Source organism: Hyperolius riggenbachi, chromosome 2, assembly GCF_040937935.1.
Source record: "Hyperolius riggenbachi isolate aHypRig1 chromosome 2, aHypRig1.pri, whole genome shotgun sequence".
Classification (NCBI taxonomy): Eukaryota; Metazoa; Chordata; class Amphibia; order Anura; family Hyperoliidae; genus Hyperolius; species Hyperolius riggenbachi.
The window spans coordinates 58618592-58646396 of NC_090647.1; the positions used below are offsets into that span (position 1 = coordinate 58618592).

Genomic DNA, 27805 nt, shown 5'->3' on the forward strand with positions numbered 1-27805 from the left:
TTGTTTCTTGTGTCACCAGCTCATTAGCAAAACAATGATTCATTCACTGCCCCATTGATTAGAGAAATGACAGAAATCTACAAAACTGTTGAGCAGTTTGGCCTCCTGGCTGCTGAAAACTGAAATAAGACGTGGCTGAATAAACAGGTAGGATGATTCACTAAAGTGAGCAAAAGTTGCAATTAGCAGGCAAGTAAAAAAAAACAACAACACTTGATAGGTATAGTGTACAGGAATTCAAAATTCAATTTTCTTTTTTAAATTAAAAGGAGCATGTCCCCCCCCTCCCCCCTTTTCCGCCCAGTCAGCCAAGTCTGTTTAATACCTTGCCCCCCACACAGGCTGGTATTCCAGGGAACTTGGTGAGCACAAGCATGGAACTCCACCCCGTGAGCAATACGAGGTCTACAATATAGAGGGACTCTGCAAAAGGAGGAACTGCAATGGACCCCTTAACTCACACACACACTTTTTAGAACACCCTTGTCCATTATTGTGAAGAAGAATCTCATCCCTGGGGAGACCCTCTTTAATAATGAGAGGACCTGGAGATGCTCCCCAGCTCTCAGGTAAATAAGTAAAAAAAAGTAACATTTTAAATAGAGACGAGAAAAAAAATATTGTGAATGAAACACCTTTTCTTCTTTCCACCTAGTGTTCATCATTTGAAATTCTTCTGTCTTCATTTAACTTGTTTGGAGCCACTGTGTCCCGTATGTTCTCCTCTCCTCATGATGCCTGATCAGCAGAGGAGGCACAACGCTGAAGCAGGTACACATTACACCGCTCAGCTGCGCTCCTCTGCGCAGTGCGGCTGAGAGCCGCAGGGGAACAACATGGATATGTATGAATAGCTGAGTTGAATCCCTGGGGGCCCAATGCAAAGTTCGCTGGGGGGGGGAGATCCTGAATATAGGTACATTATTATTAAGAGGGTAGCCTCAGGATCCTATAGCGCATACATGTTAAACTCGGGACGGGGGCCAAATCTGGCCCTCAGAGCCATTAAATTTGGCCCCCAAGTGGTTTCCCCGCTTTACATTATGTTTGGCCCACTTCTAGACCACCAGGGAAGCTATATTGGAGGTGAAGCCCTACATTACCAGGGAAGCCATATGGGAAAGGGCAGGGGTGTAACTAGAAATCACTGGGCCCCCCTACAACATTTTAGATGGGGCCCCCTCCCCCTGCACACTGAATAAGGACTGTCTACAAAACTTTGTTTACAAAACTTTGTATGATTCGTTATTAGTGGCTGAGCAGATACAGTCATTAGAACAATTGTGGAGAGAGAGCAGAAATGTTTTTCTCTCCTTGCCCTTAGTTGGCAGTCTCTCAGGACAGGGCCCACTGTGGCTTCTGGTCCCCCCTGCAGCTGCATCCCTTGCAGGGTCTATTGTTACGCCCCTGGGGAAGCACTAAACACCAGGGAATCTGTATAGGGGAAGATGGTGCCCAATAGACATAGAGATTGGTCACGGGTGTACAATTTCAGCCCACTTTGTATTTGAGCTTGACACAGCTGCTATAGAGGCTTCCTGGGTCATCCTCACTCCTGCCGCTGCTCACCAGGACCATTCTGGACATCGGGACCGCGCTCCTCTTCTGGCACCAGCTGCACCCACGAAAGCATGGCTGTACCTGTGCAAGGCTTGTTGAAAATCTGCACAAGTACAGCCATGCCCATGCTTTAAGAGGAGGGCAGCCCTGACTGGAAATCTATAAAGAGTCAGTGTGTGGCAACCGAGGACCGGAGGAAGCCATGGTAAGCCTCTACAGGATCCAGAGGCTTCCCTCTTCTTAGGTAAGTATTTCCTTTTTGACCCGAGCTTCGGCACCGCGTCACTATCAAGGATACATCCGAGGGAATAAAAAAAAAAGATCTACCTACCCGGGGTTTCCTCCAGCCCCTGGCAGCGTATCTGTCACTCGTCGCAGCTCCTATGTCCCCTCTGTTGCAGATGCCAACCTCGCCAGGTCGGCATCAACTGCGACAGCTCCAGTGACCGGGAGAGTTCTGCACAGAACACTCCAGGCCACGTGAGCGTCCTCACGCAGGCACAGAAGATAACAACCTGGCGAGGTTGGCATCTGCAACTGAGGGGACTCGGGACACTGGAGCTGTAGTGAGGGACATATCGGCTGCCAGGAGCTGGAGGAAGCCCCAGGTAAGTAGATTTTTTTTAAAATTTCCTTGGACATGTCCGTTGAGCACTTACAAGTAAACTCACACTTTAAACATAAATATGATCGTCACCTTTAAGACTTTTTTTTTTAATATCACGAAGGCTGCAAGGCCGAAAGCTTGTTTATTCTTATTCATTTGTAGTTAGCCAATAAATGGTATCATCCTGATTTAAAACTTCTTGCTTTTTTTAATATCAAACCATCTGTACTTTGGATTCACGGACACTTTGAAGTTTGCCGCCCTTCAAAGCTAATAAAAAGTCACCGGATCATTTATAAGCCGGATCTAAACTCCGGCAATAGCAAAAATAGCGGTGCCCCAAATAAAACGACTATAAAAATAGTTGTCTAATTTTACGGCCTCTGGTTGCATCTCAGTAGGTGGAATGCGGGCCGGGGGAACTGGCACTGGGATGTTTGGCACACACAGAGCTGATAGCATGTCACAGCACGGCGTGCCTTCTTTTGAAAAAAGCTAAGCAATCAGCTTATTCTCAGGCCTTACGTAGTGAAAACCAAGCAAGTCTGGGCAATGGCCGCATATTTCCCTGCGATTCATCATCACACAACAACTCTCACACAGCTCATGTCTGGCCAGTCTGCTCTGATCTGTGAGAGGATTCCACGCTGCGCCCCTCAACCTCGCTCTTCCACCACAAGGAACCACTAAGGTAAGGCGCAATCTACTTTGCTGGTTTTGTTTTTAAAAAATTCAGTAAAGTGGAGTTGTCTTGTGAGTTATATAGGGCTCTTTTCGACACATTTCTTTGTAGTTGTTTTTGAGGCACTGTTGTTGGGCATTAGCTTTGAGCACTATGAAAGTCTATTAAGGAAAAATGATTGTCTACAAATTATATGTTGTATGGATATTGTGTGAAGTGTGAGGTCAGAGGTGAGAGTGATACGAGTGCCCCGAGGGTAGACTTCAGCACACGCTGTGTAAACTTGAATGCTAGCCTTGGTCTTGAGCTATGAGGGAGAGAGGAACAGGGGCTTAATTAGGTATTGTAAAACTTTTATGATCGCCCAGTGTTTGGTCCCACACAGAGCCGGTACAAGGTCCTCCAGCACCCAAGGCTGAGACACCAAAGTGCGCCCCTCCATCCCTCCCACCCCAGTCGTCACACACTGATTGCTATTAGACTAAGAGGCGCCACAGGGCCCCCAACTCCCCCAACACCTTAATCTCTAGTTATCTGGCTTGCAGTCACTGCTATGTATGCCCTTTTCTTATTTCTTTCTGCTTCATACACAATTAGGAATGACAGCTGAATGAATTGTGCGCCCCCTCCTACACTGCGCCCTGAGGCTGGAGCCTCTCCAGCCTATGCCTCGGCCCGGCCCTAGTCCCACAGCCAGAAGGCCCCCAATAACAAGTGGGACCACACATAACTAGTGTGACCACAACAACACCTGCCCTGAGAAGGCATCCCCTGTATTAGTAATCAAGGCCGGATTTATACTTTTTTCTCCCCTAGGCTAAGTGTTGTGGCTCCGCTTTCCATGTGCAGCCCTGTCTTCCATGCGTTTCACCCATGTACTGTAACCCCTCTCTTTCATTAACAGCAACCTTAGGCATCATTTTCCCTTTTTCATGTGTTCTCCCCATTCTCCGCCTCCTCTTTCATATGTAGCAACCCCCTTTTCATTTTTAGATGCCGCCTTGGGCTACAGCCGCCCAATGCCCGAGCCTTTGTGGCCTTTACAGGTACCCGGCCCTGTTAGTAGCAAGACAACCCAACCCACGAACACTCCTCACCCCAACCCTGCAACTAAGAGACCCCTTTTGGCTGCAGCTCCCCCTATAGCTCTGCCTCTGTAGCAGAGACATTAGTTTTTGCAAACAGACTGAGGCTATGTTCACAGTGGAGAGTTGTGGTGCATCATAACAGCAACATTGTAGGACATCACAATGCAAAGCAAGACAGTGCAGTATCCTACCACACTCTATGCAGTGTATTTACTGCATAACGCCCATGTTAACAGTAATGAAGCATACTTATACTTCAATGAATGCAAGGCAATGAGTGGATAATATGCGGCGCCATTTTCCTGATCCGTTGCTGTCACAGGGAACACAATGTCCTAACCTAAAGCCTAGTATACAGCTTCAGTGGTCAATCACTGACCAATGTTATTACCTTCATCTGGTATGAGAGTTAAGCCTGGTACACACTTTCAATAATGATTGGCCAATCAATGACCAATTTTACCTCCTCCATGTAGTATGTGGGTCGACAGCTACAGAATACTATGAAGTAGCAGTAGGGTATTGTACCGTGTTAGCCATCTATGAACAGTTTGTGTAGGCAAACCCCCACACTACATGGAGGTGGTAAAATTGGTCAGTGATTGGCCAATTATAATCGAAATTGTATCAGGCTTTAAGCACGGTGGCCTAGTGGTTAGCACTCTCGCCTTGCAGTGCTGGGTCCCTGGTTTGATTCCCAGCCACTATCTTCACAGAGTTTGTATGTTCTCCCTGTGTCTTTGTGGGTTTCCTCTGGGCACTCCGGGTTTCCTCCCACATCCCAAAACATAAATAAAAGTTAATTGGCTTCCCCATAAATTGGCCCTAGACTACAATACATACTGTACATAGACATAGGACTATGGTAGGGATTAGATTGTGAGCCCCTTTGAGAGACAGTGAAGTGACAAGACAATATATTCTGTACAGCGCTTCGGAAGATGTCAACGCTATATCAATACTAAATAATAATAAGAATACCTTTTCTGTAATTGAGAAATGCAAGTACCTCTGTTTTAATACCCCATAAAATACCAGATAAGTCCTCCACTGGGCATTCCAGTGGCAACAGTGCACAGCAGAACCACTATTCCATCAGGAGATCAGATATTGGCGGCAGAACCACTATTCCATCAGGAGAATAGATATTGGTGGCAGAACCACTATTCCATCAGGAAAATAGATATTGGTGGCAGAACCACTATTCCATCAGGAGATCAGATATTGGTGGCAGAACCACTATTCCATCAGGAGAATAGATATTGGTGGCAGAACCACTATTCCATCAGGAAAATAGATATTGGTGGCAGAACCACTATTCCATCAGGAGATTAGATATTGGTGACAGAACCACTATTCCATCAGGAGAATAGATATTGGTGACAGAACCACTATTCCATCAGGAGATTAGATATTGGTGACAGAACCACTATTCCATCAGGAGATTAGATATTGGTGGCAGAACCTCTATTCCATCAGGAGATTAGATATTGGTGGCATAACCTCTATTCCATCAGGAGATTAGATATTGGTGGCATAACCTCTATTCCATCAGGAGATTAGATATTGGTGGCAGAACCACTATTCCATCAGGGGATTAGATATTGGTGGCAGAACCTCTATTCCATCAGGAGATTAGATATTGGTGGGTGGAGGCTCCCAAAGATAATAAAACGATTGAAAACAGCTTGGTTAGCTTACCTCTCAAATAAGATCTCAAATAGGCCAATATGACACGATGTTCTTTCAAAACTTTTCTGCACAAGTAGATCTTACACACAACACGTTTTGTGTGTATTTCCCGCTTCTTCAGGTCAATACCAACCACCACAAATGTGCCAATAGCCAGAGAGTATTCAGACTCGAGCACCTTGATTGTCTGTCCCTACTGTGTGCAATACATTTTTGAAAGAACATGGAGTCATATTGGCTTATTTGAGATCTTCGGGAGAGGTAAGCCAACCATACCTCTCCGTTTTAAACTCTTTTTTTATTTGTTTTAATATTTTAAACTCCACTCCCCTATATCTTATCTTACACCTCTGTTGGGAGGTAGTATTTTTTAGTAGTTCTTGTTTTCATGCAGGACCTACCTAACTACACACCTCCCAACTTTTTGAGTAAAGAAAGAGGGACACTTTAAGACACGCCCCTGCCACACCTCTGGTCACACCCAGCCGCACCCCTAGTCACACATATCACAAAGAATTCATAAGCAAAATATGTTGTTTTATCATTCAAACCACACTGGTCCTTTCTGGCATCAGTTTTATTACAGAATAACTGTTGAAAGAAAGACATATATTAATTTAACCACTTTACCCCCAGCGGTACGAATTTTTCCGCCCCTTTTTTCCCTCCTAAAAAAACAGGGACGGAGAAATCCGTACCTTCCGCGCCACCGCCGCTGTCCGCGCTCCCGCCGCTCGTGCGCGCGCACCCGCCGCTCGTGCACGCCGCCGCCCGCTCGCCCGGACATCAATGAACGGGAAAATCCATTCCCGTTCGTTGATCTAGCCCCCGCAATGATCTGCTGCTTCTTTCAGAAACAGCGAGATCATTGTGCGTCTCCCAGCCTCCTACTGCTTCCTGTAAGCGTCCTTCCGGACGCTTACAGGTCGCATGTAAACAAACACTCTGTGGCCATCTTGTGGCCAAATAGTAAACTACACCCTAAAAGCATTTTACATACACAAACATTACATTTACACAATAAATTAACTCATTACCTCCCACACTCCCCAATTTTTATTTTTATTTTGTAATTAAAAAAAAAAAAATACAATTAAAAAAAAGCATAAATAGTTACCTCAGGGACTGAACTTTTTAAATATTTATGTCAAGAGGGTATAACACTGTTACTTTATAAACTGCGGGCTTGTAATTAGGGATGGATGCAAAACTGAAAAAAATGCACCTTTATTTCCAAATAAAATATTGTCGCCAAACATTGTGATAGGGACATAATTTAAATGGTTTTATAACCGGGACAAATGGGTTAATACATTTCATGGGTTTTAATTACAGTAGCATGCTTTATTTAAAAACTATAATGGCCGAAAACTGAAAAATAATAATTTTTTTCCCACATTTTTTCCTATTTCCCCATTAGAACACATTTAGAATAAAATAATTCTTGGCATAATGTCCCACCTAAAGAAAGCCTAATTGGTGGCAAAAAAAACAAGATATAGTTCATTTCATTGGGATAAGTAATAATAAAGTTATAGACGAATGAATGGAAGAAGCGCTGAAAGGTGAAAATTGCTCTGGTGGTCAGGGGGTAAAACCCCTCAGTGGTGAAGTGGTTAAAGGATGGGAATAGAGTCAAATTAAAAAAAAATTAAGTGGAAAAATACACATATTTACACAGATCTGGATATCAGTATTGAAAGAGGGACAAATGAGGAAGAAGGACAGAGGGATTTGATTCCCAAAGAGAGGCTGTCTCTCCAAAAAAAAGGACATTTGGGAGCTATGCCTAACTACCGTGAGTGCGACTGAAGACCCCTACCCACACACACACACACACACACACACAGACACCATATTGGTGATTGCATATTTACTGCAATCTGAAATTTGTGAGTGAGCTGTCTGCTTCTTACATATTTTGTTGCGTTGACTTATTGCACTATTGGCTGCTGGTCTGTGTCTTCCTTGTTTTTTCAGTCCACAAATTCCTTGGTCCATCAGATCAGACCAACAGAATAAATAAAAATAAGACAGCATATACTGAAACAGGCAATGCATAAAGCAACACTGTAACAAAAAAACAAAACACAAAAATCCTTGTTCTCCATCATAAAACTTATTGCAGGGCTGCTCAATAGGTCGATCGTGATCTACCGATAGATCGTGACCACCTGCTCGGCGGTAGATCGCGGCCTCGTGGCCACGTCCGATTGAATTTTGTGGCCGGCAGCTGTAGAGCGCGTCCTATCAGATTCTGCTGCTGGCCGCTGATCTCGCGCCCAATCGGGAGGAGAGAGGCAAGGCTGAGAGGCCAGGGGCGGCTCTTCCATGACGCAGTGTCCTGGCTGGGGGCGGCGCTGGAAGCAACACTTCCGCCTCCAATCACGCTGCCCGCCGGAGCGCTCCTGCAGCTGCCGGATTGCACATCTGCCCTCCAGGCAGCCGGGGCTGAGGGAGTGGAAACCAGGACAAGCCGCAGACACCACCACTGGACCTGGAAGGAGGTAAGTGATAACTAGTACCTATCTCCTATACCTAGCTACCTATACTAAAGGCACATATACCTAGCTAACCTATACTGAAGGCACATATACCTAGCTAACCTATACTGAAGGCACCTATATCTAACTGAAGGCACATATACCTAGCTAACCTATACTGAAGGCACCTATATCTAACTGAAGGCACATATACCTAGCTAACCTATACTGAAGGCACATATACCTAGCTAACCTATACTGAAGGCACATATACCTAACTAACCTATACTGAAGGCCATGCCCGTTACTAGGGCCGTGCGGAGCGTGCCGCCAGTGGTGCTCACCGCCAGGTCGTGATCACGCTTACGCGTGGATTCACGACCATTTTGACGCATTCCGCCTCGGACACGAAAATCCATGAATAGATTTTCAACCACGAAAATCTACTTCGGCTTCGCGTGAATGCGGACAGAAATCCGCATTCACGCTCGTGAAACCCGGTGCTGAAGTCGTGGTTTGCGGAAATGCGTCAAACTATGCGGAAGTGACACATTGCAGGCCAATCAGAGTGCCCCAGCCAGGCCCTAGCAACCAATCACCGGAGGGGAGCTATGCCCTCCCCTCCTGAATATAAAGCGGCGGCCATGATGGAAAAGCTCTGTCCTTGCTAGACTGTGGTGCTGAGAGGATTATCTCCAGGCCATTGTTGTTTGAGCAAGTGCATTTATTGTGTTAAAAACAAAGCGTTTTTTTTGCTAACACTGCTCTTATACTGTACACAGTTAGCTAGTCAGTGAGTGATTGCTGTAGTTACAGGGGCGTAGCAATAGGGGGTGCAGCGGTAGCAACCGCATCGGGGCCCTTGGGCCAGAGGGGCCACGAAGCGCCCTCCCTCAACTACAGTATTATCTCCCTATTGGACCTGTGCTCATAATAATCACTTCTTTAGATACTTTGAATAGTGGTAATCATTAACAAACTGTTTCCCATCCCCTTCTTGCTCCTCTGACACTGTAGTTGCCATTGGCAGGTTTTGGTGCACCGTATCAATTGCTATGTATAGTGTGCTTGGGGGGGCCCCATTGTAAAACTTGCATCGGGGCCCACAGCTCCTTAGCTACGCCACTGTGTAGTTAGTTGTAGTCAGTGTAGTGTAGTGGGAGTGTGGGAGTCTAGTGATTATTTAACTGTGTGTAGTGCTGTGCAGGCAGGTTCAGTGCTGCAGTGTAGTGGGAGTGGGGATTATCTGTGTGTAGAGTGCAGGCAGGCAGGTTAGTGCAGCTGCAGTGTTCACTTGTATATTCCAGTGACAGTTATACACTTGTACTATTTGCAGGCAGCCAGTCACACCGCCGGCGCCGCCACTCTCTGCCAGCGCTGTTCATTCATTCTGTCAGTGACCTTGTGCCATGCCCAGTGCCCACTGCTTGCTCGCTCGCTGGCATATGAGCATCTCATTACACAGTGTGACATCCTTGTGTGCCCACTGCATCCTTCAGTGACCTAGTTGTATATCCAGTGCCCACTGCTGTGCCCACTGCATCCTTCAGTGACCTTGTACTGTGGCCACTGCATCCTTCAGTGACCTAGTTGTATATCCAGTGGCCACTGCTGTGCCCACTGCATCCTTCAGTGACCTTGTACTGTGCCCACTGCATCCTTCAGTGACCTTGTACTGTGCCCACTGCATCCTTCAGTGACCTAGTTGTATATCCAGTGCCCACTGCTGTGCCCAGTGCATCCTTCAGTGACCTTGTACTGTGGCCACTGCATCCTTCAGTGACCTAGTTGTATATCCAGTACCCACTGTTGTGCCCAGTGCATCCTTCAGTGACCTTGTACTGTGGCCACTGCATCCTTCAGTGACCTAGTTGTATATCCAGTGCCCACTGCTGTGCCCACTGCATCCTTCAGTGACCTTGTACTGTGGCCACTGCATCCTTCAGTGACCTTGTACTGTGCCCACTGCATCCTTCAGTGACCTAGTTGTATATCCAGTGCCCACTGCTGTGCCCAGTGCATCCTTCAGTGACCTTGTACTGTGCCCACTGCATCCTTCAGTGACCTTGTACTGTGCCCACTGCATCCTTCAGTGACCTAGTTGTATATCCAGTGCCCACTGCTGTGCCCACTGCATCCTTCAGTGACCTTGTACTGTGGCCACTGCATCCTTCAGTGACCTAGTTGTATATCCAGTGGCCACTGCTGTGCCCACTGCATCCTTCAGTGACCTTGTACTGTGCCCACTGCATCCTTCAGTGACCTTGTACTGTGCCCACTGCATCCTTCAGTGACCTTGTACTGTGCCCACTGCATCCAGTGATTCATTACTAGCAACATGTCTGGCAGGGTTTCGCGGGGTGAGAGGAAAGGGAGTTCAATTGCCTCAGCCACTTCTGGGACTGCTCGACGTCCAGGGAGAGGACGCCCAGCTGTACGTGGTCGTGATGCAGCAGAAAGGGGGGCAGCAAAGCCTGGGTCGAGTCAGCGGACGCCATTGTCCAAATATTTTAAAGTTTCTGGTCCCCGTGTGGTGGTTGAGCAAATGGAACCTGACGTACTCATGGACATCATGACTTCCTCCCAGACCTCTACTGTGAGCACCACTCCAAGCAGTAGCAGCAGCAGCCAACATCCCACGCTTGTTGTGACATCCACCCCAGCACCCACTGGTCAGCAGCCCTCCCAGGATGACAGCGTTCTGTCCCTCAGTCCGGCATCTGGGAACCTGCTGATGCAAGAAGCTCAGGACTTACTGGGGACTGATGTGGCAGAGATTGAGATCGGGCCACAATCACAAGCGTTGTTGAGTTCTGGTGATGAAGAAGAGGGGTCTGTGTCTGGGGATGTAGGGACAGAAGAGGAGGCGGGGGAGTCAGAGGAAGAGCTGGATTATGATGATGCTGCTGATGATGACGACGTTGTGGACCCTAACTATGTGCAGCCTGCTGAGTCCGTGGAAGAATGGTCAGAGGCAGAGCAGGATGACGAGTCACCTCGGCCTAGGCAAGGATATCGCCATATGTCAGGCAGGGGCAGGGGCATCGGCAGCAGTGGGCGTGGAGGAAGTAGACAGGACACTGCTTCAGCCGGCACCACCACCATGCAACCCCCGGCAACTACTACCACACATTGCTCCTCTGCACCCTCTGCTAGTGGGGACCGCAGTAAATTAAAGTCACCAGTGTGGGATTGCTTTGAGGAATGTACTGATGACAAAAGGTATGCAGTGTGCAGGTTATGCAGCAAAAGATTGAGCCGTGGGAAAAGTCTGAGCAAGATGGGTACCTCATCCCTCCAGGGCCACCTGAGAAGCCGCCACTGCCGCGAGTATGCGGACTTTAAGAGGAAGCAGGCACTGCTGGCAGGGGTTCCTGAGAGCAGAAGGCCCACCAGCGCAGCAGCATCCTCCCTCCCTCAGAGCCGTGAATCCCCCACAGCAGCAGCAGTAGTAGCACGCAAGCGCTCTTCCACCTCGGCTGCTCAGGACACAGACATTGAGGCTGGCAGCCAGTGTTCGTCTCTCTCCTCTGTCTCCCCTGCATCCCAGCGTCGTCAGACCCTGCTGAGCGACACCTTTCAGGGTCTGACCAAGCCTCTGCCTCCAAGCCACAGGCGGATCCGCAAACTAAATGGCTTGCTGGCCCGGGCCATGGCATCACAGCTGCTTCCCTACTCCCTGGTGCAGGAGGGGAGCGCCATGCGGACGCTGCTCCAATTTGGCATCCCCGAGTGGCAAGTCCCCAGTCGCCACTATTTCAGCAGGAGCGCGATCCCAGCACTCCACAAGTTTGCGGTGGAAAACGTGGCCCGTTCCCTGGACTACTCTGTGGGCAAGCGGGTCCACGTGACCATGGACTCGTGGAGTAGCAGATTTGGGACAGGTCGCTACCTGTCCTTTACGGCCCACTGGGTGACACTGATGGAAGGGAGGGAGGACAAGAGCGCATCAGCCCAGCTAGTGGTGCCACCACGCGGGATCAGGGGGGATGCAGAAGGGTCCTGTCACGACACTCCCTCAGCACCGGAAAGCAAGCCCGCCTCGGCAGCAGCAGCGCCAAGCCTCAGCACTGCCAAGCCCTTTTAAAATTGGTGACCCTGGGGAAGGAGAGGCTTACGGCCACCAACGTCCTGGCCGCCCTCAGGAAGCAGGAGCGGAGGTGGCTGACCCCCAGAGGCCTGGAAGTGGGGTATGTGGCAGCCGATAACGGGGCCAACCTGGTGGCAGCAGTGCAGCAGGGAAACCTCCAGCACATCCCCTGCTTGGCCCACGTGCTCAATCTTGTGGTGCAGCGCTTCTTGCGCACCTACCAGGGGATGAGCGAGCTGCTGCAGGATGCCCGGGCGGTGGTACGCTTTTTCCGCCTGTCAGCCACTGCCTCTGCACTCTTGTCCACCTTACAGCAGCAGTATGGAAGGCCACAACACCGGCTGATCATCGACATGCCAGTTCGCTGGAATTCGACTCTGGCCATGTTGGAGCGGCTGTGTCAGCACAGGCTGGCTCTTAGGGCCTACATGCTAGACCCAAGTGTCCCCAGCAACCAGCAAGTCCCCATGATTACTGCCACTCAGTGGACACTGATGCAGCAAGTATGCCTGGTGCTGAGTCCCTTCCTGGAGGCAACCAAGATGGTCAGTGAGGAGCGGGCCTCTGTGTGCCAGTGGGTGCCCTTGGTTTGTCTACTGGAGCAGGCAATGGACAATTTAATTGAGCGTGGGGATGAAGCCCTGAGGCAGTTGGAAGAACAGGAGCAGATGGCAGCACAGTCCAGCTCAGAGGAGGGCTCACAGCAGGTAGTGGAAGAGTTGGAGGTCCCTAACCTGAATGAGGAGGAGGAGGAGGAGCAGAGTGCAGCAGGCGTTGTACGTGGATGGCGGTTTGAGGAGGACAACGACATGGCACAGGAAGAGGACAGGCATGCGTTATGGGACAATGGCAAGGACGAGGAAGATCTTGCTGGCAGGGCCCACTTGTTTCCCATGGCTGTGCACATGTTGCGCTGCCTTCGCAGGGACCCCCGGGTGATCCAGATGCGTTCAAGGGAGGACATCTGGAGGACACCTTGATGCTTGATCCCCGTCTGAAGGGGAAGCTGGGAGACTTAATGACGCCATCCACCACCGAGCAACGCACAAGGGAGTTGAAGGAGGCCCTTGTGCGCAGACTACTGGAAGCATTCCCCCAGCCTTCCACCCCCACTGTAACTGCTCTGCCAAGCCAGCAAGAGGTGCCTGCCATTGCCACTAGCAGCACAACAACAACCAACAGCAGCAGCAGCAGCAACTGGCGCCCCGGAGACCTGAAGAGCCTAAGCAAGAGCCTGTATGCAGTGCAGCAGCCCAGAACAGAGGTGCCCGCCACAGCATCCACCACCAACCAGCACAAGCAACGACTGACCACCATGGTGTCTGACTATATGGGGTCATCCAGCGGGCTCAATGACACCGACAGCCCCGTGGACCCCTTGGAGTACTGGGTCAAGAGACTGGACATCTGGAGCGAGCTTTCCCAGTACGCCCTGGAACTCCTATCCTGCCCTCCTTCCAGTGTCCTCTCAGAGAGATGCTTTAGTGCGGCCGGTGGCGTGGTCACAGAGAAGCGCTCTCGGCTCTCCCACGCCTCTGTGGACAAACTCACCTTCCTGAAAATCAACCAGGCTTGGGTGGAAGGTGAGTTCCTGGCCCCTATTGTCGGACACAGGGGGACATGAAGTGGCTGCTGCATGTGCTGTTGTTAACTATGCCTGCCTTTATAAAGACATTTACTACCTGCCTAGTGCCTACCTTGGTTAATTTTTTGGTGTTATGGTACTACTACCAGTAAGTTGCCATGGTCCTCCTTCTGAGCTGCTGAACTGACCGCCCGCTTTGTCTTCCTGACTCAGTCGCTACTACACTCTGCGTTCACACTGCCCGGGTCACCGGGTGCATTTAATTTTTTGGCCAGCACTATGACGCTGTGCTACTACTACTGTGCTGCTGCTGCTGAACTGACCGCCCGCTTTGTCCTCCTGACTCAGTCGCTACTACACTCTGCGTTCACACTGCCCGGGTCGCCGGGTGCATTTAATTTTTTGGCCAGCACTATGACGCTGTGCTACTACTACTGTGCTGCTGCTGCTGAACTGACCACCCGCTTTGTCCTCCTGACTCAGTCGCTACTACACTCTACGTTCACACTGCCCGGGTCGCCGGGTGCATTTAATTTTTTGGCCAGCACTATGACGCTGTGCTGCTACTACTACCACCAGTATGTTGCCGTGGTCCTTCTGTGCTGCTGAACTGACCGCCCGCATAGTCCTTCTCCTGACTCAGTCGCTACCACCACTGCACTCTGCGTTCACACTGCCCGTGTCCACTGACAACTCTGCTGCGATGTCATTGCTAATTGCTGCAAAAAAAACAAAAAAACAAAAATTACAAAAACCTCTCTGGAGCCTTTTTGCCGTCAGCCACTCATCCTCCTCCAGCGGTACCTTCGCCGCCAAGTGCCATTGGAACTCGCCTTCACCTCTTTGACTGCTTAACGCGTATATCCCTTTTTAAAACCACTTATTACCAATTAATAGCCCCATTTAAAGTGTTGATTTCACTTTAAAATCCATTTTCTCTAGAAAAAAAAAATTTGGGGGAATTTTTTATGTTGAAGTTATGTTGCCCCTTATCACCTCGATAATCCAATTTGTTATTAACGTTAAAAGAAAATCCGCCTCCGGGCGTGAATCCACGCGTGATTACGCCATTCACAGAAAAAAATCTGCGTGGTTGCGTGGACGCGACCGCAAATCCGCATGCGGCGGGGCCGAATGCGGATTTTTTTTTTCAACCACGCGGATTTCCGAATTCGTGGATGAGGCACATCCGAGCATCACTACGTGCCGCCACCCTGAGCGCTGTTAAGAGGTGGGGGCGCTGTAATGGAGGGGGGAGCCGGAGCCGCTGGGAGGGCAGCCCGACCTCTCCCTTCCTCTCCTCTCCCGGGCCGCCCTCCGTGCTCCCCCCTCAGATGCAGAGCGAGCAGGCAGGAAGCGCTGTATACAACTCACCTCCCTGCGTTCCAATCGCCGCTCTCTCGCTGCCGGTCTTCTCCTATCTGCATACACGCTGATACACATGCTGCTTCCTGTTTAGCCGGAAGCAGTGTGTGTATCAGCGGCTATGCAGAGAGGAAAAGACCAGCGGCGAGAGAGCGGCGATTGGAACGCAGGGAGGTGAGTTGTATACAGTGCTTCCTGCCTGCTCGCTCTGCATCTGAGGGGGGAGGGCGGCCCGGGAGAGGAGGGGAGAGGTCGGGCTGCCCTCCCCGTGGCTCCGGCTCCCCGATCCATTATGGGGGGAAGCTACCTATCTAACCTATGCTGAGGGGCACCTACCTATCTAACCTATACTGGGGGGCACCTACCTAATCTAACCTATACTGGGGGGCAGCTACCTATCTAACCTACACTGGGGGGCAGCTACCTAATCTAACCTACGCTGGGGGGCAACTACCTACCTAACCTCTACTGGGGGGCACCTACCTAATCTAACCTATACTGGGGGGCAACTACCTAATCTAACCAACACTGGGGGGCACCTACCTAATCTAACCTATACTGGGGGCACCTACCTAATCTAACCTATACTGGGGGGCACCTACCTAATCTAGCCTATACTGGGGGGCACCTACCTATCTAACCTATACTGGGGGGCAGTTACCTATCTAACCTATACTGGGGGGCAGTTACCTATCTAACCTATACTGGGGGGCAGCTACCTATCTAACCTATACTGGGGGCACTTATCTAACCTGTATTGGGGGCACCTAGCTAGCCTATACAGGTGGCAACTATACTGGCTACCTATATTGCAGGCACCTACCTAACTAACCTATACTGGGGGCACCTACCTATCCTATGCTGAGGGCAACTATTCTGGCTACCTATATTAGAGGCACCCACCTAGCTAACCTGTACTGGGGCACCTACCTATCTAACTTATACCAGGGGCGCCTGCCTATCTAACCTATACTGGGGGCAACTATACTGGCTACCTATACTGGAGGCACCTACCTGGCTAACCTATAGCGGGGGCAACTATACTAGTTCACCTATGCCTGGCTACCTATACTGGGGGGACCTATAGCTGGCTACCTATACTGGGGTACCTATTCTTGGCTACCTATACTGGGGGGACCTATACTAAGTGCATCTAGACCTGGCTAACCTATACTGCGGGCACCCATACCTTGCTCCAGGGGGGGGGGGGGCGCAATGTTTACACCCTCGCCCTTGGTGCATTTTAGCCTAGAAACTGCACTGCTGAAGGCACATATACCTAGTTAACCTATACTGAAGTCACATATACCTAGCTAACCTATACTGAAGTCACCTATATCTAACTGAAGGCACATATACCTAGCTAACCTATACTGAAGGCACATACTGTATACCTAGCTAACCTATACTGAAGTCACATATACCTAGCTAACCTATACTGAAGTCACCTATATCTAACTGAAGGCACATATACCTAGCTAACCTATACTGAAGGCATATATACCTAGCTAACCTATACTGAAGGCACCTATATCTAACTGAAGGCACATATACCTAGCTAACCTATACTGAAGTCACCTATATCTAACTGAAGGCACATATACCTAGCTAACCTATACTGAAGGCACATATACCTAGCTAACCTATACTGAAGGCACCTATATCTAACTGAAGGCACATATACCTAGCTAACCTATACTGAAGTCACCTATATCTAACTGAAGGCACATATACCTAGCTAACCTATACTGAAGGCACATATACCTAGCTAACCTATGAGGGTGTCCCCTCTGCTGCTCTGTACACTGCGCAGCAAGTGTGTCTCCCTCCCTCCGAGTCCTGCCCAGACCCACACAGCAGCAGGCATGATGCTATATATGCCTGTGTTTAATATCCATTCCCAGGAGCCACTGGGCGAGCGGGGGGGGGGGATATGGGCGAGCGGGGGGGCGGAATCATGGCCGGCCAGCCAGCCAGGATGCATATAAAAAAATTATCAAGAGCAGCAGTCAGATCTGAGGATTGGCACTCACTGTCTGTGTGTGTGTCGTCTCTCAGGCTCTGCTAGTTTGTGCGCTGTGTGCACACTGACTCAGGTCAGGTGTCAGCCGGCGGTAGCACTGGTCCCTCCGTCTGGCGTCACACACGGTGCCTTCAAGCACGTGTGACAGGCGGGAGGCGGAGTTAGGGGCGGCGCCGGCGCGGCGTGTAAACAAACTAGCGTGCGGCGGCCGCACGCTCTACACAGAGAGGGAGAGAGGGGGCGGGGAGAGGGGGCGAACCAGTAGGCGGCGGCACAGCACTCCCACATAAACTAATGTGCGTGCTGCTGCTGCTCGCTCGGAAAAGAGGAGAGGAAGGGGGCGGACCAGTAGGCGGCGCCGGGCACAGGCTGAGCTGCCTGTCACAGCCAGCGCCGACCTGGCTGAAAAAAATAAATAAAATAAACACGAACAGAGCGGTGACTTGTCGGGAGGGCGCCCACTTCCACCCATGGCGCTATAGGCAAAAATTTAGAGTTGCCTAGTGACTCAGACGCCCCTGGCCCCAGCCTTTGGTTGGTTTATAACTGTCGTGTGGTGGATTCTTGAGATGTGCGGATGACTCAGACTGTGACTTTGAAGCCAGGCTTGAGAGATGGGGGCGTTTCAGTATCTGGCTCTCTGTCTTTTCCATTCCTCTGAAGCAATGTGCACCATCCATGGAGTGGGCGGCTGTCACATTATCTTCCCTGGCTGCTCTATGTATTCCTTGGAGTATTCCTTGTAAACTAAGAGAGTGTGGCACTCATTTTAGGCAAAATACATTATTATGTATTTGAGCAACGCTGATACAAATTCACTCAAACCTTTACCAGTGTTGCTGGCTGAGATGTGGTTGCTGCAGCCTTAAAGTGAACCTGAAGTGAAAATAAACGTACGAGATAATTAATTATATGTGTAGTACGGATGTTAAATAGAACATGAGTATCATATTTTTATTTTTAGTTTAACGGCATCATTTTTAAGACTGCATCAGACTGTCACAGTTGCTGTTTAGAACCCACGTTTCTTCTTTGTTTAGCTGAAAGAGCAAGCTAAGTACTGACCTTTGAACTTTACTGCAATTTACACCTCATTAGAAGCCTTTTCTTGCTGTTTTAGTCTCTTTTTACTTTTCAGGTAACTAGACTGAATTTGACAAGCTGTGCATGAGCTTTTTGGCATAGATATCACTCAAGTTTTTTAACTTTTCCTGTACTGGAAAGCAGAAAGGGACTACAGACACTTTCTTGCTAGGGCTTGTATTATATGTACCTATGTTTATCTCATCACTTCAGGTGCACTTTAAAGCATAACTGTACTATGGCTCACCGTAGCAGCACAGTGGAGGTGGCCACAGAGCTCCAGACAAATTGGCAGGCTATGGGCAAAAAACGCTGTAGCGGCTTTTTTCAGGGGGGTGGCGGGGTTTACCAATTAAGGTAATTTCCCTGTAAACCTACATAAGTATACTACCAGGAAGAGAACCGGCCTTTTATTTTACACCAGAGGTACTATTTTACAGTGAGGCCTGGAACCCACTACAAAACGCTATCGCTAATCGCAATCTAGCATTTTGTGTGAGCGTTTTGTAAGTGATTTCATGAGCGTTTTTGGCAGCAATTTTGAAAAGTGTAAGGTTTTTGCCAGCGATTGTGTAGTGATTAGTGTTTTTAATTCTGATTGGTCCTTTCAATTAATTTTAATTATTTTACAGTGTGCAGTAACTTCAAAACTCTAGCAAAATCGCTCTGTGTAGGTTTTGATGAGCGATTATGCCAGCGTTTATATACTTTACATTGCAGAAACGCTAACGCTAAATGCTAAACACTAAAAATGCTGCATGTCCTGCGTTTTGCGTTTTGGTCATCGCAATCGCTCCAGTGGAATTTGGCCCATCCATTAACATTAGCTGAGCATTTAGGGAAATCGCTAGCAGTTTGAATCGCTCCCTAAACGCTCAGAAAATCGCTCCAGTGGGTTCCAGGCCTGACTATATAGGGGAGTGTCCAAGTTTGCCAATGGATTAGATAGGATGTGGGACATGAGTAACAAGCTCCTCCTCTGTGCAGCTAATGACTCTTGCGGAGAGATGGGAGGCTTCTAGGCAGTCTGTACTCCACAAAGGCAGGACTGATTCTAGACTGGCATAGAAGAGCAATTTCAGAAGAAGAAAGTTATGAAACTTATAGGAGGCTGCAAATGTAAACATTATTTTTTTAAAGCAGGATTGTCAGCCACAAAATCAAATTCCATTTACCCAATGCTCTGTGTTTATTATGCAATCTAAAACCTGACACTGCATTGCAAGTATTCCAATGTAATCAGAAATGTTTCTGCTGTAAAAAAAAAAAATCTCAGTCAGCCTGGCTCTATTCTGGTACATTGCCAGGAAGAGGGAAGCTTGTTATCTCCCCTCCCACATTCCCGCTCCTCACTGATTGGCTGAGGGCAGTTCAGTGGGACAGGAGGCTGAGAAGGGAAATACACCTCACCTCCCTGCAGAAGCTGTTGAAATATGATCTATGCTGCCCTCAAATGTGTTTACAAAGCAAGCGTGATATGACAGTGCAGTTTCTAGGAGAAAAAAAAAGAGCAGGGATGAAATGACATCAGGATTGACTTCATTTAGAGGCAGTAAAGATGGAACATGCCTGAAACAGTTTTCTCTCTATTTACTATATAAAATTCACTGAAATCAAAAAGTGGACAGTACAATACATATGATATGTAAGTAGAACAAGTATTTATCTGCTTATATGGTTTTTTCCTGGGATAGTATGGCTGTCCCTGTTACTTTAACGCACATCCTGAGAAGCTTCTGGAAGAGTCAGAGGTTGCTGAGAGAGCTGGAGAGATAAGGGAAACACTGACAATTCACAACACTTTCTATCTCCAGCTATCTCAGCAGCTAATAAATTGTGCCCTACAGGCGAGACCTGACACCCGGCAGCACCCTCAGCCTTAATTGCCTCTGGCCAAACATTACTTTTACCAGATCTCAGCAAAAGATTCCGTCTACCGCATCACTAGTTGTAGGTTAGTCTGCTGCCATCTCCTTCTATGGAAAGGAAACTGTATGGGTGCTTCTGGAACAAATATCACCCAGTAACTGCTCAATACGAGGCCTTTATAATAATGCCAGAAAAGAAAAAACAACTGTCCACTGATTACTGGAACAGGAAGGATGCAGCAGTCTAAAGCTGGATACTCACCTGAAGATGGATGGGGGAACCTCAGAGCGACGCCGCCCGCTGCATTCCCTGATCCATCTCCCTGCCGTGCGAACGAGGGGTTAGACAATCGCGGTACTTTGCGATGGAGTTGTCTGGGGTTTTTAAATATCCGATCCATCATGGTGGTTGTAATCGCCAGGCATCGCAAAACGCCATTCGTGTAATCGCGTGCCCTTACCCATTGTCGCTAGATTGGGTAAATGATCGCCGCTCGTCACACAAAAAATTGCTGTTCATCTGACAAATCATGGCAAACGGACAAAAAGTAGGGATAATAAAAATTGCACCCTGCAGAAAGAAAACACTGAGACAACAGGAGCCCAATTGGTGCAGTATGTCACAGTACCAGAAGCATGTAAATATGCGGATGGATTATACTCACAAAGGTGGGTTGCAGAAGGGCAACCGACCACTAGAAGCAGGTGGAGATGTATAACCCGACTACACTCGGGTGACCAGACAGAGCTGGTGATGGTGATAGTCGCACTCTTGGTGAAAAGCAAACCTCAAATGATTTAAAGAGGAGCTGTTAGGTATAGAGTCTCAGAGAAAAAAAACACATATATCAGTAGCTAAATATTGTCTCTACTTACATTACATATGCATTTCACTGTCCACGTTTGGATTTCACAGAATTTTTATATAGTATTTGCAGAGAATGATGCTCCTGACAGCTCATGGCAGGTTCCATGTTTGTCTGTCTCCTATGAAGCCAATTGTGTTGTCATGTCCTCCCTGTTTCCTGATGATTCGACTCACAAACAAGATCCTAATGGACAACACTACTGTGCAGTGAATATTAATTAGCCCTGTGGCTAGGAACAATAGCAGACTCATGCAGTATACTCTGAGCTCACAGCTCACAGTGCTGTGAGCTGGGCTGCATTACAAGCTACTGTAACTTGAGCCTGTAACTTCTCACTAGCAGCCTTAGGGCGTGATTGGGAAATAAAGGGGATGACTCAAGGTTGGGAGAAGCAGCCCCAGAATGCTTTGCAGTATGTTATGCGGCCTCTCGTCCTACTTAAGAGCTTGGGAATAACAGCCTTGCTGTTCAGCACACATCAAAAGTAAGAGAGATTTTTAACTTCAGTATTGCCTTTTTGGCTTCCTTCTCAACTGTTTAACACAGGAGAATAGAGGTTTTAATTAGCTTTTGCAGCCTGACAGTTACTCTTTAAACTGGTCAAAAGGTAGCCATACACTGGTCGATTGGCCATCAGATCGATCAACAGATAGATGAGATCCCTCTCCGATCGAATCTAATCAGAGGGGGATCGTATGGCTGCCTTAACTGCAAACAGATTGTGAATCGATTTCACTATGAAACTGATTCACAATCTGTGGAGCTGCCCCTGCCCCTCCCCCCCCTCCATACATTACCTGATCCGGCCGGCGCAAGGCCCCTGGTCTCCGCTGTCTCTTCTCCGCTCTGGGTTCCACTTCACTTTACTTTACTTCCTGCCGGGGGAAGTTTAAACAGTAGAGGGCGCTCTACTGTTTAAACTTCCTGTTGAGACAGGAAGTAAGTGAAGCCAGCCGGAGCCCAGCACGTAGAAGGGACAGCGGAGAGAGCGGGGACACGCAAAGGCGGAACAGGTAATGTATTGCCGCTAGCGTCGGTCGTCGGACTTTTGAACGCCGCCATCGAAGGACTCCCGAACCGCCGGCGATCGAGCAAAATCTTCCGCATCAAATGAAATCTTCTGCATCAAACGAAATATTACGCATCAAATGAAAAAAAAGTGAGGTGGTTTCCTCAATTAAGACAAATTCACGTATTATCCTCTTCAGCCTTCAGTCGTTTTTCACCTTATGCATCTGAGCAATTTTCACCTCCCATTCATTTGACAATAACTTTATCACTACTTATCACACTTTTTTTTCTTTAGAAAGATCGGGGTTTCTGAAAGAAGCCTGTCGGTCTTTCTAACGGGGACTTCGATCAATGAATGGGAACTGTGTTCCCATTCATTGATCTATGGGCTAACGAGTGGCGGCACGGGGGCGCGCAGCCGCTTGGAACACAGCAGCAGCAGCTGTGTTTGTTTTTAACGCATTTTATCTTTTCTGGGCGCCTCTTTCCCCTTTATCCTAAATCATGTCAAAAATCGTGACATGGGTACTTAAAGTGACCCTGCGCAGGGCCACCACGCAATAAAATATACATACCTGGGGCTTCCTCCAGCCCCCTCTGGCCTAATTGCTCCCATATCATCCTCTTCTTCCTCTCCGTTCACCCGCAATTGGCCTTGGAAAGTCCTGCAGTCTGGGGCCAACTGCGTGTCCCAGCCACATGCATGCTACTGCCGCGTTCACGTCGCCTGAAGCACTCTATGCCTGCGCAGTATTACTGTGCAGGTGCAGAACTCTCCTGGTGATGGAAGCGCGCCTAACCGGACTGCGCATGCGCCGACCCGGACTGCGCATGCGCCGACTGGCCCTGACTGGTGGATTTTACGGGGCCAATTGTGGGGGAACGGAGAGGGAGAAAAGGATGCCATGGGAGCAGTCAGGCCTTAGGGGACTGGAGGAAGCCCCCCAGGTATTCATATTTTATTGCGGGGGGGGGGGGCCATCTCAGGTACACTTTAAGGGTGGCTCTAAGTCCCCCTTTAATAAGTTAGGTGTAACAATGTGCAGTACAGATAATAAACAGAACATTCGTAACAAAGGAAAGAGTCTCTTATGTTTAGTCATATAGCTTTTTTTTATAACATAGCATCATACTGTCATATTTGCAGTTTAGAAACCACACTCTGTATTTTAAGCTGTAAAACAGAGAAACAAATGACCTTTTTAAACTTTTCTGCAGTAAAACCTTATCTCAATCAGTCTCTAACTTTTTTGGGGCTATTTAAGTGCTTAAGAAAACAGGAATGAGTGCGACCAAGTTGGTCGCATAGCTCAGAGAAGCTCTTTTGCATAAATAACTACTCAAATGTTTTAATTCCTCCTGCACTGGCAAACAATATTTGACTCTTTTCTTTGCTACTAATGTTCGTTTTTGTCATCTGTACAACACATACAATGCATTATTTCATGAGTTTAATTTCGCTTCAGGTTCCCTTTAAGAATAGATTGCCGGTCCCCAGTGATGTCACGTCGCGGAGTTTAGAATGGTGAATATTTGAGGCTGAGCTCACTGGAAAGGCATTGCATTGTACTGACAACACACAGAGCAGAGCACGCTTTCCGCTCTGTTTGCCTGGCTGTACAGAAAGCGCACAGTGCGGGACATGCTGCTGCCTGCTCCCAGGTGTTAATGGGGGGCGGGGCACCATTTCCTTTTGTGTGGCGGAACATTATCAGGAGAGATGGAATGCTGCCTCTGTCATTATGAATAAACAGATTATCTAAACTTCTTGCCTTGAAGATGGGCAAACCGCCACTTCACAGCCGGAGGGCTCCAGTTTGCCTCAATGGGGCTGATTCATCAAGCTGCACTGCTGTAGCTGCTATAGCAGTGCGAGCTCCATGACAGCACCACGAGTTAAAGAGAACCTGTAACAAAAAAAACACCTTCTGAGGGATACTTACCTCAGGAAGGGGAAGCCTCAGGGTCCCAATGAGGCTTCCCCGACCTCTGAAGCTTGGAGGAATCCAGCGCTGGCTCCCCTGAAAGCTCCCCTGACAAGCTTGACAAGCGGTGATATATTTACCGCTCGGCGATCCTGCGCAGGCGCACTAGCGGCTGTTCAACCGGGCTAGGCGTAAATAGCCAAGCTCAATCGTATCCGCTTTACTGCGCAGGCTCAAAGGACTCGCACCTGCGCAGTAGAGCGGATATGATCGGGTTCGGCTATTAGCGCTAGTGCGCCTGCGCAGGATCGGGGTAGGTAAATATTTACTTTGCTGCACTTCAGGGAACCCTGGCGCTGGCAGTGGTGCAGAGATTGTGACCGCATTTGGGCAAGAGGGGCCCACCCTCAATCACAGTGTTAGCTCTTTATTGGTCCTGTGCTGGTAATAATCACTTCTATAGATGCTTTAAATAGTATTGCTCATTAACACACTGTTCCCCACCCCCTTCTTGCAATAAAAAGTAAAAAATGGCCATGTGGTTTGTTGACTGCATCTTACTTCTTAATGTTCTCACATGACATGCTGCAGCTCAACACAATAACACACTGGCTGGCTGTGAGTCCTGTTCTCGTCCTACTCTGAGGCCTAGTGCACACCAAAAACCGCTAGCAGATCCGCAAAATGCTAGCAGTTTTTGAAGCGTTTTTTTTTTCTTATTATTATGAAGCGTTTTGCTAGCGTTGTGCGGTTTTGTGTAGCTTTTTTGTGTAGCAGATTACAGATATTGTTACAGTAAAGCTGTTACTGAACAGCTACTGTAACAAAAACGCCTGGAAAACTGCTCTGATCTGGCGTTTTATCAAGCGGTTTGCGTTTTTCCTATACTTAGCATTGGAGGCAGAAACGCCTCCGAAATCCAAAAAATGCTGCAAAACGCCTACCGCTCTGGTGTGCACCAGCCCATTGAAATACATTACCCAAGCGTTTCCACATCCGCAAGCGGTTCTAAAAACGCTACCAAAACCGCTCGGTGTGCACTAGGCCTGGCTGCATGCTGTTAGTGTAAACACAGTACAAAAATGCTGCCCCTGTTATCTCTGCTGCCTGATGCAAGTGTTTCATCTTGCCTAATAAGAGAACTGGCCCTGCGCAGGATCTGCACAGAGTTTGTATGTTCTCCCTGTGTCTGCGTGGGTTTCCTTCAGGCACTCTGATTTCCTCCCACATCCCAAATACATACAGATAAAAAACATATAAATAGGTTAATTGGCATCCCCTAAATGACTGCAATGGACATATGGGCAGCACGGTGCCGTAGTGGTTAGCACTCTCGCCTTGCAGGGCTGGGTCCCTGATTGGAATCCCAGACAGGGCACTATCTACACAGAGTTTATACTGTATGTTCTTCCCGTGTTTGTGTGGGTTTCCTCCAGGCAATCCGATTTCCTCCCACATCCCAAAAACACATAAAGAAGTTATTGGCTTCCCCTTAAATTGCCCCTAGACTACGCTCCATACACTACACGATACATACATAGACATATGACTATGTTAGGGAATGCATTGTGAGCCCCTCTGAGGGACAGTTAAAGGACAACTGAAGAGAGAGGTATATGGAGGCTGCCATGTTTATTTCCTTTTAAGCAATACCAGTTGCCTGGCAGCCCTGCAAATCCTCTGCCTCTAACACTATTAGCCATAGCCCCTGAACAAGCATGCAGCAGATCAGGTGTTTCTGATATATATAATTTGTACAGTGCTGTGGAAGATGTTGCTGCTATATTCATCCAAAATAATAATATATGGAGAGGTGAAACAGATAAGTTATTCCCAGACTTTCTCACACTAGAAGATGAGAGAAAAACATATATCCTACTGGGAGAAGAGGAATCCACAGTGACAATCGCTGCGCACTATGTCACAGCATGCCACAGACTGAGAGGAGCATAACAGAACTGCAAACCTAAAAAATGTCCACAGACTGCTTAGCCATTGTCCCCCTACCCCACCCCCCTTCCATGTCCCCCTTTTCCCCTTGCTTTGGTAATACCTGTAATGAATCTTGGTCATGCCAATAAAGCTATCTTTGATTTGATTTGATTTGATAAGTTGGCATGTATCAGTGTACACATCCAGCTAATAGAGCAATACTTCTCTCTCCTACTGCAATCCCCATCATCTCCCAGCTGTGTGCAGCATATGTCTGCTTGGGGGTTATACTTGACTCAGAGCTCTCCTTTAAACCTCACATTGCCTCATTAACCACCACCTGCTATTTCCAGCTCAAAAATATATTCCGTATCCGTCCCTTCCTCACACAAGAGGCTACCAAAGTGCTTGTTCATGCCTTAATCATCTCCCGCCTAGACTACTGCAACACCCTGCTCTGTGGCCTACCAAAAAACAGGCTAGCTCCTCTCCAATCCCTTCTAAATGCAGCGGCCCGCCTCATTCACCTTTCCACATGCTCTTCTGATGCAGCCCCACTGTGCCATTCTCTCCACTGGTTACCCATTACCCAGAGGATCCAGTTCAAACTCCTGACTCTAACATACAAAGCCCTCCACGAGTTGTCTCCTCCATACATCTCCTCACTAATCTCAAGATATTGTCCCTCCCGCAACCTTCGCTCCTCCCAAGAAATTCTCCTGGCCTCTAAGCTGATCACCTCCTCTCATGCTCGCATCCAGGACTTTACACGAGCATCAGCCCTTATCTGGAACTCTCTTCCACAGCCTGTACGTCATGCTCCAAACCTGGACATCTTCAAACGCACTCTTAAAACACACCTTTTCAGACAAGCTTATAACATTCTATAGCCCTTTATTTACTTATTTGTCACAATGTAATCAGAGGCAAAGAATCACTGCCTCATCCATCCTCCACCCCCTTACCTAGTGTGTCCCCCACTACCCATTAGATTGTAAGCTCGCAAGGGCAGGGTCATCCTCCTAATGTTTACTGTTTTTGTAACAATATTTGTGCTGCTTGGAACTCTGCTGTATATTTGTTAGTTGTATCTATGTTCCCCTTGTCGTCTTATTGTGCTTTGTAAAGCGCTGCGGAATATGTTGGCGCTATATAAATAAAAAATAATAATAATAATAATGTCTGCTGCCTCCTGTGCTGCTCTCAGACAAAGAAAGACATCTATTGTTGTGGACATGAACTCAAACCTTTTGGCTTTTTGACCCTTTATGAATGAGGTCATGAAGTGTAGTCACTTCCTGAGCAATTAAGGAGAGGTAATTAGCTGTAGTATTATATCCTGGAGGAAGAACACCACCCAGGAGAGCAAGCAGACACAAACCTCTGCCTTCTACATGCCATTCAGCTAACTCATATGCGGACAATTACCTGAAGCTCTCAATATAATTCCTTTCATGAACACTATTGAGATTGGGCGCACACTTGAGCTGCGCAAACAAACACAAATGTTTTGCTGCAATTGTTTCACTGCATTTACATTTTCTTTTCTGGAAATGTGTTTGTGTGCATTGTAATGCATTGCATTAAAATATAATTAATTTGAAACACTTGCAGCATGTGGAAAACAAAAGTTGAATGCAGGCAGTTTTTGGCGCTAGTATGGTATAGATGAACCCAGGGCCGGTTTTGTACTCGTTACCGCCCAAGGCCACTGTCGGTATAGGTAACGAGATGACCCCTTTCAGTATAGGTGACGAGATGACCCTTCTCCCCTTCTCTCCAGTATAGATAGCCTGATAACCCCCCAGTATAGGCAGCCAGAGACCTCTCCCCCCTTTCCCTCTAGTATAGGTAGCCAGATGACTCCCTTAATCCCTCCTTCTCCCCCCCCCCCCCCCCTTCAGTATAGGTAGCCAGCTCACCTTCACACCACAGAAGCCAT

The 27805-nt window shown here is 48.2% G+C and overlaps 1 protein-coding gene across 1 annotated transcript in view; it reads left to right on the forward strand.

The window, feature by feature from the left end:
* The first annotated feature begins 2749 nt into the window (after positions 1 to 2749).
* Positions 2750 to 27805, forward strand: part of AMOTL1 (angiomotin like 1) — a 172486-nt gene continuing 147430 nt past the window's right edge. The window contains 1 exon segment of the mRNA XM_068266833.1: positions 2750 to 2858. The gene's annotated coding sequence lies outside the window, so the exon portion shown is untranslated.